The 18,071-nt window shown below is 42.4% G+C and overlaps 1 protein-coding gene across 4 annotated transcripts in view; it reads right to left on the minus strand.

The window, feature by feature from the left end:
* Positions 1 to 18,071, minus strand: part of LOC141069485 (catechol O-methyltransferase-like) — a 102,004-nt gene that overhangs the window by 13,965 nt on the left and 69,968 nt on the right. Inside the window, exon 1 of one of the 4 annotated variants that reach the window (XM_073559075.1) lies at positions 7,770 to 7,878. The exons of the other annotated variants lie outside the window; for them this stretch is intronic. The gene's annotated coding sequence lies outside the window, so the exon portion shown is untranslated. Of the gene's footprint in view, positions 1 to 7,769; positions 7,879 to 18,071 lie in introns of those variants that run through there. 4 annotated transcript variants of the gene reach the window in all.

Genomic DNA, 18,071 nt, shown 5'->3' on the forward strand with positions numbered 1-18,071 from the left:
AGTCTCCAGGTCCAGATGAATTACACCCCAGAGTACTGAAGGAGATAGCAGAAGAAATTTTTGAACCCCTCTCCATAATCTTTGAAAATTCTTGGAGAACAGGAGAAGTGCCAGAAGACTGGAGAAGAGCAAATGTTGTTCCTATCTTCAAAAAGGGGAAGAAGGTGGACCCAGGCAACTATAGGCCGGTGAGTCTGACTTCTATACCAGGAAAGATCTTTGAACAAATTATTAAACAACATGTATGTCAATACCTGGATAAGAATGAAGTGATTAAACAGAGTCAGCATGGGTTTCTAACTAATAAGTCATGTCAGACTAACTTAATTTCCTTCTATGACGGTATCACTGATTGGGTGGATCAAGGAAATGCTGTAGATATAGTATATCTTGACTTCAGCAAAGCATTTGACAAAGTCTCTCATACAATCCTTATTGAAAAAATGACTAAGTATGGAATGGACAAGGCAACTGTTAGGTGGATTCATAACTGGCTTAGTGATCGGACCCAAAGAGTGGTCGTAAATGGCTGCACATCCAGTTGGAAGAATGTCTCAAGTGGGGTACCACAGGGCTCTGTCCTGGGCCCTGTATTGTTCAACATCTTTATCAACGATTTAGATGAAGGAATTGAGGGTAAACTGATTAAATTTGCTGATGACACAAAGCTAGGAGGGATAGCTAATACTAGAGAAGAGAGAGAGAGGATTCAAAAAGATTTAAATAAACTGGAGAAGTGGGCAGCAACTAACAGAATGGTTTTTAACAGGGAGAAATGCAAAGTACTACATCTGGGCAATAAAAATGAAAAAAGCATATATAGAATGGGAGGAATAGGGCTAAGTGACAGCACATGTGAAAAAGACTTGGGTATACTAATAGATCACAGACTGAATATGAGTCAACAGTGTGATGCAGCAGCAAAAAAGGCAAATGCAATTCTAGGATGTATTAACAGAAGCATACAGTCTAGATCACGTGAAGTCATTATTTCCCTCTACTCCTCTTTGGTCAGACCTCATCTAGAATATTGTGTCCAGTTTTGGGCACCACATTTTAAAAAAGACATCAACAAACTGGAGCAAGTTCAGAAAAGAGCGACCAGAATGGTGACCGGTCTGCAAACCCTGTCTTATGAGGAAAGGTTGCAGGATTTGGGAATGTTTAGTTTGCAAAAGAGAAGACTGAGAGGAGACTTAATAGCTGTCTACAAATATCTAAAGGGCTGTCACATTGTAGAAGGATCAACTTTATTCTCATTTGCACAAGAAAAGACTAGAAGCAATGGGATGAAACTGAATGGGAAGAGACAGATTAGATATTAGAAAAAACTTTTTGACAGTTAGAGTGATCAATGAGTGGAACAGGCTGCCACGAGAAGTGGTGAGTTCTCCTTCAATGGAAGTCTTCAAACAGAGGCTGGACAGACATCTGACTGGGATGATTTAGCGAATCCTGCTTTGAGCAGGGGGTTGGACCAGATGGCCCAGGAGGTCCCTTCCAACTCTACGATTCTATGATTCTATATATTTCCAGTATTCTGCAAGCATCTGGTTACGGGATTAGCCCATGAATTGTGTGCATGGATTCAAATTCAGTTCTCAACAAGGCACCCTGCTCGCTATGATTGGGCGTTGATAGGTGCACATACATTTTTAGTACATTTTTTCAGTCATAGTTTTTAATATGTGTCTGAATAAAGGTTATTACCCATTTTTTAGTATTTTTCATTTTTTATTTTTTCATGTCCATTTTACAAAAAAGTTTTGGAACTAATATGATTTATCTTCAAGCCCTCTTTGTTTGACCAAGGGTTAACCACAAGTAGCCACAATCAACTTTGTTTGTGCAGACACACTAGTCTCTTTATATAAGATAGGAGGAGTTCAAGCCAGGCTCCTATGGGTCAGGTGATCATTGTATACAGGCTTAGAATGCTATATAAGGATGGTTCACACACTGGGAAGCACATCCCTGATGAAGAGAGAAGTCTTCTCTCGAAACGCGTCGGATTTGTGCCACTTGCAAGCCACCATCCTTCCCCTAGTGTGACGTCACGCTACACTCCACGCCGATCTCCTTAGCGTTGCTCACGGCCGGAGCATGCGAGGCAGCGGCGGCTCCCACTGCTTCACAATTTAACAGCAGCGGCTATCACCCTCACGCCTGCACCATTGATCACCTGTCAGCCAAGTAAGTGCCATATATTCCTGCACCACGTTAGTGGGCACAGGCCGTTACTGATAATCATCCACGTTGCAGGTGGTCTGCCTTCATGTGCATTTGCACAGCATTCAGGCTATTCCTGGTTCAACTGAGGACACCTAAAAAATAGCACCCAGCAAGGTTAGCATACAGCCTCTAACCAGTCAACTAATATTTGGTGGTATTTTCCTTTATTCATAATTTATTTTTTGGCTCAGCATTTTAAATCATATGAAGATTTTGAGGCACCTTTCTTTCTGATATCCATACTACAGCTGTTTTTGTGAACAAGTTCAGGTCAGTGTTTTTAACCCTTAAGGGGTTCACTTTCAGGCAAACATTAGTGTTCATTTATTTATCACTGGTTGTATTTTTATTTTATTTTAACAGCTTTTTCTTCTAATTAAAAGGCATCACATATATTCAAGTACAGGCAAACAGCTTCAGGACAGTCCATTTTTTCCATTTATTTACAAGTGAGTAATCTGATTCACCCTTTTGCGTTTCCCAGTATTGTGCAGTGTTATACCATTTTCTACAATGCATATACATTTTTATTGATTTAAAGATAATTTATTTTTTGATCCCTTACAGCAAGGGTCTCCAACCTCTTGGTGTCTGTTGGCCTCATTGGAAGAAGAACAGTTGTCTTGGGCTATATAAGGACCTTTGGTCACAAGACCATGATGTCACCAAAGGTCCTTCTTCCCTAAGGCTAGTTTCACACTTGCTTTTTTTTGCAGCGCGTTTTTCCCGCAAAAAAACGCATTGAAAAAACGCATACATAAGCATACAACTGCTGCGTTTTTTTCAAGCATTTTTATGAGCATGCATGAAAAAAACGCAGCGTTTTTATGCGTTTGTATGCGTTTTTAGTGCGTTTTTACCGCGTTTGCGTTTTTTTCCAACATTTTTAGGTGGCCCCTCACACTACCCAAACCATGACTTTACTAACCCTAACCCTGACCCTAACCCTAACCCTGACCCTAACCCTTAACCAAATCATACTTAACCCTAACCCAAACCCTAAACCCTAACTAACCCTAACCCTAACCCTGACCCTAACCCTAACCCTGACCCTAACCCTAACCCTGACCCTTAACAAAACCATACTTAACCCTAACCCTGACCCTAACCCTAACCCTGACTCTAACCCTAACCCTAACCCTGACCCTAACCCTTAACAAAACCATACTTAACCCTAATCCTGACCCTAACCCTGACCCTAATCCTTAACAAAACCATACTTAACCCTAACCCTGACCCTAACCCTGACCCTAACCCTTAACAAAACCATACTTAACCCTAATCCTGACCCTAACCCTGACCCTAACCCTTAACAAAACCATACTTAACCCTAATCCTGACCCTAACCCTGACCCTAATCCTTAACAAAACCATACTTAACCCTAACCCTGACCCTAACCCTAACCCTGACCCTAACCCTTAACAAAACCATACTTAACCCTAATCCTGACCCTAACCCTGACCCTAATCCTTAACAAAACCATACTTAACCCTAACCCTGACCCTAACCCTAACCCTGACCCTAACCCTAACCTTAACCCTTAACAAAACCATACTTAACCCTAATCCTGACCCTAACCCTGACCCTAATCCTTAACAAAACCATACTTAACCCTAACCCTGACCCTAACCCTAACCCTGACCCTAACCCTGACCCTAACCCTTAACAAAACCATACTTAACCCTAATCCTGACCCTAACCCTGACCCTAATCCTTAACAAAACCATACTTAACCCTAACCCTGACCCTAACCCTGACCCTAACCCTGACCCTAACCCTTAACAAAACCATACTTAACCCTAATCCTGACCCTAACCCTGACCCTAATCCTTAACAAAACCATACTTAACCCTAACCCTGACCCAAACCCCAACCCTAACCCTGACCCTGACCCTAACCCTAAACCCCCTTAACTAACCCTAACTCTAACCCAAACCCCTAAATTCCATGGTTAAAAAAAAAAAACGCATATGCAAAAAAACGCATACATGAGCATGCCAGTGTGCACATATGCGCATCCATAGGCTATAATGGCCATTTTTAGCGCAAAACGTGCGCATATGTGCGCATGCGCTTTTTTGCAGGGCCAAAAAATGCAACATGCTGCGTCTGGAAAATACCAACGCACACCCCAAAAAAACGCAGCGCATGAAAATCGCATACATGCGCTTACCAGCGCGCAGGTATGCGCACCCATGTTAAATATAGGGGAAAAAACGCATGCGCAGGTATGCGTTTTTTTCCAGCGCTAAAAAACGCAAATGTGAAACCAGCCTTAGAAACTGCGATGATTATGCAAAACTGGCATTAGTGCAGTTTCTGTTTTATTAAGACAGGAGGCTTTTTAATGAGCCTTACAAAAAGTATCCCAGAGAAGCAAAGAATTTTTTTTAACAAGCTGTCGAAAAATTATCCTTTCATTGGGATCAGCAACAGGTTTGCTGTTTGGGAAATTAAGATATGATGCATACAGAGCGGCAGTTGTAATCGAATCCCCTGGCATTGACTGACAGTTGACCCTAATGCAGAGCCAGTTGCCAGTCAGTGCTGGGGGTACAGTTTTGACTGAAAGAGCAAGGCTGCCAGGAGGAATAGAGTTTATTTGCAGTGGGCTCTCAGTGCGGTGGCTGCACAGTGTCAGAACACTATTAACTTGCGGTCTGGCCTGTTGGTTAATATTAGGTCAAGCAGTGCCCCCCTCTTGTTGGGTCCTGAACTAGTTGTGAAAGATAATTGTCTCTCATAGTTGTCAAAAACCTATTACCTTTGCTGGAACTGCAGGTTTCAGTTCCCCAATGTATTTCATGGTCGTTGAAGTCCCCATAATAATGACTTCTCCATGAGTCGCTGCTTCATCTATTTGCTTTATGAGGATATTCTCCGTTGCTTCCATTATTTTTGGAGACTTATAACAAACCCCTATCAGTAATTTATTATTTTTTCCCCCTCCCCTTATCTCCACCGACAGGGACTCTACATTTTCATTAGATTCATATATATTATCACGCAAGATGGGTTTTAAGGATGATTTTACATATAAACACACACTTCCCCCTCACTTATTTGCACGGTCATTTCTGAACAGACTATAGCCCTGTAAATTAACCGACCGCCCAGTCATGGCTCTCATCCAGCCATGCCTCAGATATCCCCACCATGTCATAATTCTGTTCCAACAAAGTTAATTCTAATTCCTCCATTTTGTTGGTGAGTCTTCTGGCATTAGTATACGTGCACTTTATGTATCTCTCAATTATGGTGCTGTATCAATATAACTGTGCATGTACGTGAAGCTGCATATCACTATCTTCTTCATGGCATATAAATATCCAGCTTAAGCTGTGTTCACATATCCAGTTGTCATCCTTCTGTGACAGATCCAGTATTAAACAAAACCTTATGTCACGGGTGTGTCAGAGGCTGCAGACAGTCGAACTGCATTTAGCTGCAGAAGTTCTCAGCGGTTGACCTTGCAGACTAGTGGCCACCTCCCCCGGCCTTAATGGTGTCACCTAGATCTGGGTGTTATATTCTATTTGCACTTCCCTGTTGAGGCTTGGAGCTGCAGCAGTCAGCTAGCGTCCTCTTTGGAGTTTGAAGGACATCAGTGTTTCTCTCTGAGTCTACTCAAACTAAGTGTTACCCTTGTTTTGTGCATCCCAGTTGTCTTTAGTGTTAGTGGGGATTGACCAGCGTCTACCCCTTCCTTCCCTAAGCAGTGCATAACGCTAGGGTCTGACAGGGACTAGGTATCCTGCTCGGCGATAGGTGTGGAACCTATTTAGGGTCTCTTAGGGCAGACAGGGTGACATTAGATCTGCCTACGGGTCTCCACTCCCCGCTTCCCTAGTGTTGGGCCCCCCTTCCCCTTCCACCTTTGTGTTGCACTTAATCTGTCCTACACTGTGCGTGACCTCTGATCCACTTAAAAATGGAAGCTGGTTTGTGTTTTGTATCCGATTTTGTTCCATATGTAACAGATCCAAATTAACTGAGCACATCTAGTGTTCGGGGCATGAGCAGTGCTAAAAACAGATCCGTTAATTGGATAAACATCCATTATTATCTGTTTTTCATATACTTCAAGGTAAGAAACATGGTTTGCTCTTAATTTATTTCTTGGTCTGGACAAAAAAGTTGTGAAGACTACACTTTTGTCCTAGAGAAATGATCTATGATAGAGAGTATTAGGTAGTAGAAGAATTTAATCTTATAATGTGATGAGACAACATGATATTTGAGTCAGAAGTAACAAGCAAGGGGTCTGTGGGTAACCTCTCTTCAAACACACTACACAGCTAAAATTAAAAGGACCCATAATGTAACTGCAAAATGTCTTTGAAAAATAAATACATAAAAAGTATACATTACAAAGTGTGATGTGAAATGAAGATATAGATGACACTGTCCATAAATGTTAAATGACATTTGAAATTGGAGTTTTTGCACAAGAAAACTCTGTGATCCAAATAGTTTAACCACTAAGTTTTTAACTAAAAGTACAGGAAAAATATATATCTTTGTACCGTATTAGCCAGTAGACAGAAATGCCTGATGAAGAGACCTGAGTAGTCTCGAAAGCTTGCAATTTGTTACCATCTTTTCAGTTAGACATTAAAAGGTATCAAACACTGAGGACTCTCAATTCTAAATATTTTTCTAACTAAAAGTAATAAAGAAACCACTGTTTTTTTATACTTTTTTTTTAAATAAAAACATTTATATGTCGCCATGACATAGAGCTTAGGCCCCATTAATGTTATGTTCCATATATCTTATTAAATCAAAAGAAAGATCTGATTTTGGCACAAGGGAGAGGGGAAACATTATTTTAATTAAATGTTACTGAATGTTTCTTCTTTTCCTGGTGACAATATGTGTTCCCTTTTTTAATAAAAAATTAAGTAGTGCAAAAATCTGTCGTGAGTTGTGACGGATGCCTTATTCAGATGTACAGGTGTCATTACAAACAGAGTGATCTTTTTCAAGTATTTATTTCTGATAATGTTAATGATTATGGCTTACAGCCAAAGAAAACCCAAAAGTCATTATCTCTGTAAATTAGAATAATTAACAAAAACACCTGCACAGGCTTCCAAAGTATTTAAACAGGTCTCTTACTCTGTTTCAGTAGGCTCCACAATCATGGGGAAGACTGCTGACTTGACAGACAGATGTCCGGAAGGCAGTCATTGACATACTCCACTAGGAAGGTATGCCACAAAAGGTCATTGCTATAGAAGCTGGCTGTTCACTCAGTGCTGTATCCAAGCATATTAATGGAAAGTTGAGTGGAAGGAAAAAGTGTGGTAGAAAAAGGTGCACAAGAAACCAGGATAACCGCAGCCTTGAAGGATTGTTAAGAAAAGGCCATTTAAAAATTATGGGGAGATTCACTAGGAGTGGATGGCTTCTGGAGTCATTGCATTGCTTCAAAAACCACCACACACAGACGTATCCAGGACATGGGCTACAAGTGTCTCATTCCTTGTGTCAAGCCACTCATAACCAATAGACAACGCCAGAAGCGTCTTACCTGGGCCAAGGAGAAAAACAACTGGATTGTTGCTCAGTGGTCCATGGTGTTGTTTTCATATAAATTAAATTTTGCATTTCATTTGGAAATTAAGGTCCCAGAGTCTGGAGGAAGAGTGGAGATGCACACAATCCAAGCTGCTTGAGGTCTGATATGAAGTTTCCACAATCAGTGATGGTTTGGGGAGCCATGTCATCTGCTGGTGTAGGTCCACTGTGTTTTAACAAGACAAAAGTCAGCGCAGCCGTCTACCAGGAAATTTTATAGCATTTCATGTTTCCTTTGCTGACAAGTTTTTTGGAGATGGAAATTTAATTTTCCAGCAGAACTTGTCACGTATCCACACTGCCAAAAGAACCAATACCTGGTTTAAAAACAACAGTATCACAGAGCTTGATTGGCCAGCAAATTCACCTGAGCTTAACTCCATAGAGAATCTATGGGGTATTGTCAAGAGGAAGATGACAGACACCAGACCCAACAATGCAGACATGCTGAAGGCTGCTATCAAAGCAACCTGGCTTCCATAACACCTCAGCAGTGGAACACGCTGATCGCCTCCATGCCACGCCACATTCATGCAGTAATTAATGCAAAAAGTGCCCAGACCAAGTATTGAGTGCATTTACTGAACATATATTTCAGTAGGCCAACATTTCAGATTTTATAATCATTTTTCAAGCTGGTGTTATAAAGTATTCTAATTTACTGAGATAATAACTTTTGGGTTTTCATTGGCTGTAAGCCATAATAATCAACATTAACAGAAATAAATGCTTGAAATAGATCACTCTGTTTGTAATGACTATATATAATATGCAAGTTTCACTTTTTGTACTGAAGAACTGGAATAAATTCACTTTTTGATGATATTCTAATTTTGTGAGAAGCACCTGTAAATGATATAGCTCAATCTGCACTGATACCTAGTGAACAAAAAACGACATTTTTATAATAAAACACCCCAAAAAAATTCTCAAAAAACCCTTTCTGAACAGTTTTTCATCATACCCATGACATCATCTAATGTTTCCTTTGGTGATAAATATACAATATTATGTCTGAGTGATAAACCCCATACTTTTAGTCAAACGAACTTTACCCTAGTGTTCTCCAGTTCAGCTCGGACTTGTTGAGGCCATAAGACAACATATAAACTACTGCATAATTATTGCTATGGGAGACCAAGTCTAAAGTAGCATAAATACAGCTGCTCAAGTGTCAGGGCTTTTTTATTTTTTCAGAGAAAAAAAATACATCATGAAGCCAAAAGTACATTCCACACAGCTATGCAACAAGGTTAGGAAAATGTAGCAGTCATTGACTTCAAGTTTTTATATAAGGAATATTGTTTGGAATATATTCATTGGGGTATTCACAGATATTCATGAAACTCCCACAGTATAAGTCATAAATATTTTAAAGGGGTTGCCTGATACTTATAATGTCCTTTATAAATATCTATCTTTAAAAGGGTTTTCCATTACTAGGACAACCCCTTCTTAACTAAATGTTTGAGCTGATAAAATTATAAAGCCTATTCTCACCTCTTGCGCCGGGTCTGTTCCCACGGTGTCTGCACTTGCGGTCCCAGGGTTGTGATGTAATGTTGTGACACATGATGCCCGGCGCCTAATCAGCACTGGTGTCACTGTGTCCACCTTCGGACAAACTGAACTTGAAGAGGAAGTCTAGGCTGATCTTTGGCTTTCTCTTCATGTTCAAGCTGTCCGAAGGCTGAGACAGTGACACCAGTGCTGATTGGGCGCCGGAGTCACGTGTCACAACACCGCGGAAACGAAGAGAAAAGCAGCGTGCCTACAAATTGGGAACACCACAAGATATAAAATGATTAACAATGTTTATTGATTACAAAAGGCACATACAAGAAAAACACACAATTTGGTTTGTACCCCCTCTGTTCCCTGCAGCACTCATGGCTCTCTGATCGACTTTGGTACCTTTGCTTCCATGAGCTTGGCAAGTTTGGGGCCATTTTCTCCTTCTTATTATACCATAGGAATAGGTTTGGCTGCTTCTTTTACATTTCATGCTATTGCCTTGATCTTTATTGGCTGGGTTATCCAGCATTCTTTCATTATTTTGATCAGGCCTACCTCTTGCCCCAACTTTAGCTTATTATATGGTGCTTTGATTAGCTACATATGATTTATGCTTGGGTGGCTCCGCTAATATGACAGATTTGCAATCTTGTCTTTGATTACACAATAATTGTTTTTTTCCTTGGAGCCTGTGAGGGATTCGGTGTGGGTGAATCATTGCCTTATTACACAGCATGACTACTGTAGTTCATGCTTTATGTTTTTATGAAAATTGTGTGTTTTTCTTGTATGTGCCTTTTGTAAATAAACATTGTTAATCATGTTATATCTTGTGGACATGTTGCTTTTCTCTTCATTTCCACAGTTTTCTCTAGCATGCCTTTTACTGAACCCCTTTTTGAATATTATACAGCTTAGTGGTGCCCTCCATATGTTTGCTTTCCGTGTCACAACACGGCATCACAGCCGCAGGGAAAGCGAGTGCTGACGTTGCGGGAACGGCGCCGGCAAGGGAGGTTAGTGTAGGCTTTATTATTTTATCGGGGCTGAACATTTAGTTTAAGAAGGGGTTGTCCTCGTAGTGGACAATTCCTTTAACCCCTTCCTGACATGCGCCGTGGCGATCAGGTGCAGGTGTCAGAGCTAACACCCTGCAGCAACGCCCACGATCAGTGCTAGCACCGTTCGCAGGCAGTTAACCCATCTGATACCGCTGTAAGTAGTAACAGCGGCATAGAGGAGAATTCCCTGCGCGCTTCCATTAGGACAATGAGTTTTGATCACGTTTTCCTGATGGTCTACATGGAGACCCCCGGCCGCAAGATGCCCTCAGAGTCCTTCAGGGTCCTGCAGGGTAGGGGGTTTGTGAGCACCTGTTGACAGCAGGTGCTGACACGCCTCCTTCCTTGCTTGTCAGATGCTGATGTGATACTCTGCAGTGCAGAGCATCAGATCAGCGAACTGACACCATACAGTGATGTCCCAGGATGGGAAAATGTAAAAAAGTTAAAAAAAATTAAAAAAAGTGTAAAAATATATATATTTTTAAATCCCCAAATAAAGAAAAAATAAGAATAAAATATTTTTTAAATAAATACATTAATTTATGTAAAAAGAAACAAAACAATAAAAGTACACATATTTGTTATTGCCGCATCCATAACGACCAGCTCTAATAAAACTGTCCCACTCGTTAACCAGTTCACACCATAAAAAATAAATAAAAAACCAGGCAAAAATCAATGCTTTGTCATACCATCAAATAAAAAGTGCACTATAACATGAAAAAAAGATGAATGTAAATAGAAATGGTACCGCTGAAAACGTCATCTTGTCACGCAAAAAAAAGCCGTCATACAGCTCCATCAGCAGAAAAATAAAAAAGTTATAGCTCTCAGAATAAAGCAATGCAAAAATTATTATTTTTTTGTATAAAATAGTTGTTATTGTGTAAAAGCGCCAAGACATAAAAATATATAAATTGGGTATCTCTGTAATTGTACTTACCTGCAGAATAAAGCTGCTGTCAGGATCCTAACAGCGCTGGCGTACAGCCTTCGCTGTGCAGGGACTCACCCATATTGTAGGGGCCTCGGGGAAAGGAACAGCTGGAAAGTACTGATGCACAGGACCTGAACGCTGTAGTTTTAGCAAGCAGGCACAGGACCTATGGTCATGTGACCGCAAGGGGGCGGGGCTTAGCATCCTGCTTACTGGAATGGTAGAACACTCAGAGTCGGGCAAACCGGAGGTCATACACGGTATGGGCAAACGAGGTACAGGAGGAATAGGCAGACGGGAGGTCAGACGAAGCCAAAGGTCATACACAAGAGGGCTGTGCGGTACAAGCAGAGAGCAATCGAGTCACAAGCAGAGAGTCATACACGAGGGGGTGGTGCAGTACAAGAGGGTCAGGCAGAACTCGTAACAGGGACAGAATCAGATCACAACCAAACAAGCAACAAGTTATCAGGCACAAGGCACACGTATATAAGAGGTCACTTAACTCAGTCGAAGGCAGGAGTATAACTGACACCGGACCTAGGTGCAGTGAGCATTAAATAGCCGCTCTCTGCCAGAGAGAGGCAGATACAATTATCCCCCTGTCTGACCAGGATGGGCCAAAGCAAAACCCCGTCCTGGATCATGATAGCTGCCTTACCAATTCTACCACACGCGGAACGATATTAAAATAAAAACAGAAAACAATTCCTGAATTGCTGGCTTTTGCTAAATCTGTCTCCCAAAAATCGGAATAGAAAGCGATAAAAAAATGTCATGTGCCCGAAAATGGTACCAGTTAAAACATCAGCTTGTCCCGCAAAAAACAAGCCCTCACATGACTCTGTCGGCCACAATATGAAAAAATTATAGCTCTCAAAATATGTTGATGCAAAAACTAGTCTTTGCAATAAAAAGTGTCTTTTAGTGTGTGACAGAAGCCAAACAAGAAACCCCAATATAAATCTGGTATCGCGGTAATCGCACTGACCCGAAGAATACAGTCGCCTAATCATTTATACTGCGTGAGGAATGGCATAAAAAATAAATAAAACAAATTCTTCACATGCTGTTGATTTTTTAATATAAAAAAGAAAGAAAGTAACCAGCTCACCGGTCTGCCACGGGTGCACGGAGCTCCTCCAGGACAAGCGTGGATCACATGAAGAGAAGAAAAAAATAAGCGCTCCAGCTCCCATGAAATCGTAGATTTTCATTTTTCCATTAAAAGCATTAGACAGATGTCATGCTCATGTGAACTAGCTCAGGGAACAAGCGACGTGTTTCGATCAAAAAATATTTGTCACAGCCAGATCTTTATGTGGCTGTGATAAAGATCTTTTTGATCGAAACACGTCGCTTGTTCCCTGAGCTACCTCACATGAGCATGCATCTGTCTATTGCTTTTAATGGAAAAATAAAAATCTACGATTTCAAGGGAGCTGGAGCACTTTTTTGTTGTTGATTTTTTAATTATGCCTCCCAAACATTGCACTAAGGCTCGGCACACTGCGCTGAGCGCTTACATTGGGGTTTCCATGTAAATTTCTGAAATACGTGATTCATACGGAACCTCTGGTGGAAGATTCCCTATAATGATGCAGATGGAGGCACTGTGGACGCCATAGGACCTGTGATCCGGTGGTGTCCATCTTTTTAAGATTGCATAAAATATCATCGGCCACAGTTTTGTGCACTTTTGAAAAGAAGGACACCGCTAAATAGAGGCCAGACGGAGTCCAGAGTAACTCTGCTGCCTCATTATAGTGAATGGATCCATCGGGGTTTTCATCTGTCATGTCACTCGGAGATATAGATGGAAACCCCGATGTAAGTGCTCAGTGTAGAGCGCCGGATAAATGTGATCATAAATGTTATGTAAAATGTTCCCAATAAAAGCTTCAACTCAGTCCACAAAAAACAAGCCCTCACTCAGGTACATCATCTCTTAGCGGAAATATAGGGGGTTCCCTTGGCTGCTGAGAACAATGATTTTTGTTCCGGCATAAACAATCCAGTCACTTGATGAATATGTAGCATTTTGCTTGTTTAGTATACACCCCATAGTCCTCCATATATTATAATGTGCACCACAGTCCTCCATATAGTATAATATGCCCCATAGCCCTCCATATAATATAATACACTCCCCATAGTCCTCCATATATTACAATGTGCACCACAGTCCTCCATATTGTAAAATGTACACCCCATAGTCCTCTATATAATACAATATGTCCCATAGTCCTCCATACAGTATAATACACTCCTCAGTCCTCCATATAGTATTATACACTTCCCATAGTCCTCAATATAGTACAATACACTCCTCATAGTCCTACATATATTAAAATACACTACTCAGTCCTCCACATAGCATAATACACTCCTCATAGTGCTCCTTATAGTATAATGCACCGCCATAGTCATCCATGCAGTACAATTCACTTCCCATAGTATAATGCACCCCATAGTTCTTTATATAGTATAATGTATTCCCCATAGTCGTCGATAGAGTATAATGCAGCCCACACATAGTATAATGCAGCCACCCTATAGACCATAATGCAGCCACCCCCCAGAGTTTAATGTAACCACCCCACAGAATATAATGTAACCCCCCCATAGAATATAATGCAGTCCACCTCATATAGTATAATGTTGCCCCCTCATAGAGAATGATGCAATCACCCCTCATAGTATATAAATATAATACAGCCCCCCCCATAGAATATAATATTGCCCCAAATAGAATAGAATACAGCCCACCTCCCCATAGAATATAATGTAGCCCCATCAAAGAGTATGATGCAACCCTCTGTCATAAAATCTAATACAGCCCCCCATAGAATATAATGTAGCCCCCCCATAGAATATAATACAGCCCACCTCCCCATAGTATATAATGTAGCCCCCATAGCATATAACACAGCCTTCTCCATAGAGTATAATGCATAATGTACCCCCATAGTATTTAACACAGCCACATAGTATATAACACAGCCTCTCCCATAGAATATAATATATTATTATTATTTATTGTTATAGCGCCATTTATTCCATGGCGCTTTACATGTAAGGAGGGGTATACATAAAAGCAAGTACAATAATCTTAAACAATACAAGTCATAACTGGTACAGGAGGAGAGAGGACCCTGCCCGCGAGGGCTCACAATCTACAAGGGATGGGTGAGAATACAGTTGGCGAGGGTAGAGCTGGTCGTGCAGCGGTTTGGTCGATCGGTGGTTACTGCAGGTTGTAGGCTTGTCGGAAGAGGTGGGTCTTCAGGCTCTTTTTGAAGGTTTCAATGGTAGGTGAGAGTCTGACATGTTGTGGTAGAGAGTTCCAGAGTAGGGGTGATGCGCGAGAGAAATCTTGTATGCGATTGTGGGAATATACCCCCATAGTATATAACACAGCCTCCCCCATATAATATAATGTACCCCCCAATAGTATATAGCACAGCAAGATGGTATATAACACAGCCAGATAGTGTATAACACAGCCTCCCTCATAGAATATAATATACCCACATAGTATAGAGCACAACCTCCCCTATAGAATATAATATACCCCCATAGTATATAACACATCCTCCCCCATAGAATATAATATATCCCCCATAGTATATAACACAGCCTCCCCCACAGAATATAATATACGCAATAGTATATAACACAGCCACATAGTATATAATGCAGCCTCCCCCATAGAATATAATATACCCCCAATAGTATATAACACAGCATCCCCCATAGAATAGAATACACCCCCAATAGTATATAACACAGCATCCCCCATAGAATAGAATACACCCCCAATAGTATATAACACAGCCCGCATAGTATATAGCACAGCCTGCATAGTATAACACAGCCCTCATATTATATAGCACAGCCCACATAGTATATAACACAGCCCGCATAGTATATAGCACAGCCTGCATAGTATATAGCACAGCTCGCATAGTATATTGCACAGCTCGCATAGTATATTGCACAGCCCACATAGTATATAGCACAGTCCGCATAGTATATAGCACAGCCCACATAGCATATAGCACAGCCCTCATAGTATGTAGCACGGCCCACATAGTATGTAGCACGGCCCACATAGTATATAGCACAGCCCGCATAGTATATAGCACAGCCCACATAGTATATAGCACAGCCCACATAGTATATAACACAGCCCACATAGTATATAGCACAACCTGCAGAGTATATAGCACAGCCCTCATAGTATATAGCACAGCCCTCATAGTATATAGCACAGCCCTCATAGTATATAGCACAGCCCTCATAGTATATAGCACAGCCCTCATAGTATATAGCACAGCCCATATAGAATATAGCACAGACCGCATAGTATATAGCACAGCCCACATAGTATATAGCACAGCCCACATAGTATATAACACAGCCCTCATAGTATATAGCACGGCCCGCATAGTATATAGCACGGCCCGCATAGTATAGCACAGCCCGCATAGTATACAGCACAGCCTGCATAGTATATAGCACAGCCCTCATAGTATATAGGACAGCCCTCATAGTATATAACACGGCCCGCATTGTATATAGCACAGCCTGCATAGTATATAGCACAGCCAACATAGTATATAACACAGCCCTCATAGTATATAGCACGGCCCGCATAGTATATAGCATGGCCCGCATAGTATAGCACAGCCCGCATAGTATACAGCACAGCCTGCATAGTATATAACACAGCCCGCATTGTATATAGCACAGCCTGCATAGTATATAGCACAGCCCGCATAGTATATAGCACAGCCCACATAGTATATAGCACAGCCTACATAGTATATAGCACAGCCCGTATAGTATATAGCACAGCCTGCAAAGTATATAGCACAGCCCGCCTAGTATATAGCACAGCCCGCATTGTATATAACACAGCCCTCATAATAAACAGCACAGCCCACATCTCCTCTTCCCCCCTGACAATGGCCTCACAGTCCAGTTCTCACTGTTATAGTAAAAAAAAAACAACACTCCTCACCTCTCCTCGTGCCCGCGCTGCTCCCAGCTCCTGTCTCAGCGGCTCAATTGCAGGTACACAGTGAGTGTGCATTGACGTCATCACGCACCCGCCGTGTCAGAGGCAGAGCGGGGAATGATGGGCGAGGGAGTGTCAGCTGATGCTCTCTCCTCCATCATTGCTTTGAACTGTACTGGCAGATGCTGGTATAGTTCAATGCGGTGGGGGGAGTCAGCACTGGTGGCAGGCGAGCCCCCCTGTCTCACAGGGGCCCCATAGCAGCTGCATGATGTGCCGCTAGCTGGGGGGCCCTGAGTGAGTGGGGGCCCTAGGCAGCTGCCTGGTCTACCTGTCCCTAACCCCAGCCCTGCTTGCACCTTATTTATGTATATGTGCAATATTCTTTGACGGCATCTTATACTGCTATATACTGCTCAAAAAATAAAGGGAACACTATTTCATTTGCAGCAGGCTGTTTGTGTTCCCTTTATTTTTTTGAGCAGTATATATTGTGGTGTAGTGACCACTGTGTCTGCTAGGGGGCGCTGTGTGGGTGGTCCAGGACAGGCGTATAAGCAATTCCAGTGTCCTGATAGGAGTAGGAAGCTGAATGATCGTAATGTAGGAGAGGAGAGGAACGTCCTGAATAGCACACAGACAGGACACATGAGTTTTGTGTTGCATGTGTTTTTTTTTTTTTCCCTTTCAAGTCAGCCTGCGGTGGCTCAGTGGGGGTCAAGAAGGTGACAAGCGGCTTGCTGTAACTTGGCAGGGTTACAAAGGTGACAAGCGGCTTGCTGTAACTCGGCGGGGTTACGAAGGGGACAAGCGGCTTCCTGTAATTCGGCGGGGTTACGAAGGGGACACAAGCAGCTGTGTGTGAGCGGCAGCCGGTGGTGTTGGAGATCGGTGACAGCAGGAGCAGTGGTGGTGCCAGCAAGGACTTGTGTGGTATCGTAAAAGACATAAATTGTTTTGGTGTGAACTGTGGTCTAAGGAGACCTGTAGAAAGGACATGGGGAAATCCCGTTAGGTGGTGGTGACCCAAACCGGGGTGGTAACCCCAAAAGGGGTGGAGTCCCAGAGGGGGGCGGTGACCCAAATTGGGGTGGTAACCCAAAAAGGGGTGGAGTCCAAGAGGGAGGCGGCGACCCAAATCGGGGTGGTTCAGGAAATGGCAGCACTGGTTGCCTCAGTGGGTATGTCTGGGGAACCGCAGTGTGTGTGTATGACTTTTGAAGAATCGGGGACTGTCTTTCCGGATAATGACGGGCCGCAGGTGTGTACCGTGATGTTGCACCGAGAAGGAGTCGCTGGACGGTTGGACTCAAAGAGTCAGATGACTCTGACAGGTACTCCTCTCGCTTTCTCTCTGACCGAGAGAAACGTCAGGGTTAGCTGTGATCCTGGGGTCACGGTAGACTATGCAGTAGACAGAGTAATGTTTGAGGGGACCAAAGGTGGTGAGTGCCAAGGGGGCGGGATACCACCTGACTTAGTGTATGCCTTGGAGAGGGGCCGGGACTTTATCGTGTTTGATGATATATGGCAGGAGGTTGGAGATGTTTCTACTGTTGGGCTAAGAAGGTGACGGTTCCTAAAGTGGACAGGTCAGAGGCAGAACTGACCGGAAGCAGGGGTACGTCTGCCCAACGGATGGACCTGACGTCTCGTGACAGGACTGACGTTAACCTGATTGATAAGACGGCTGAAGTAATCACACGGTTAATGGGT

The sequence above is a fragment of the Dendrobates tinctorius genome, unplaced genomic scaffold, assembly GCF_039654945.1.
Source record: "Dendrobates tinctorius isolate UK_male_01 unplaced genomic scaffold, ASM3965494v1 ptg000265l, whole genome shotgun sequence".
In the NCBI taxonomy this organism is placed as follows: Eukaryota; Metazoa; Chordata; class Amphibia; order Anura; family Dendrobatidae; genus Dendrobates; species Dendrobates tinctorius.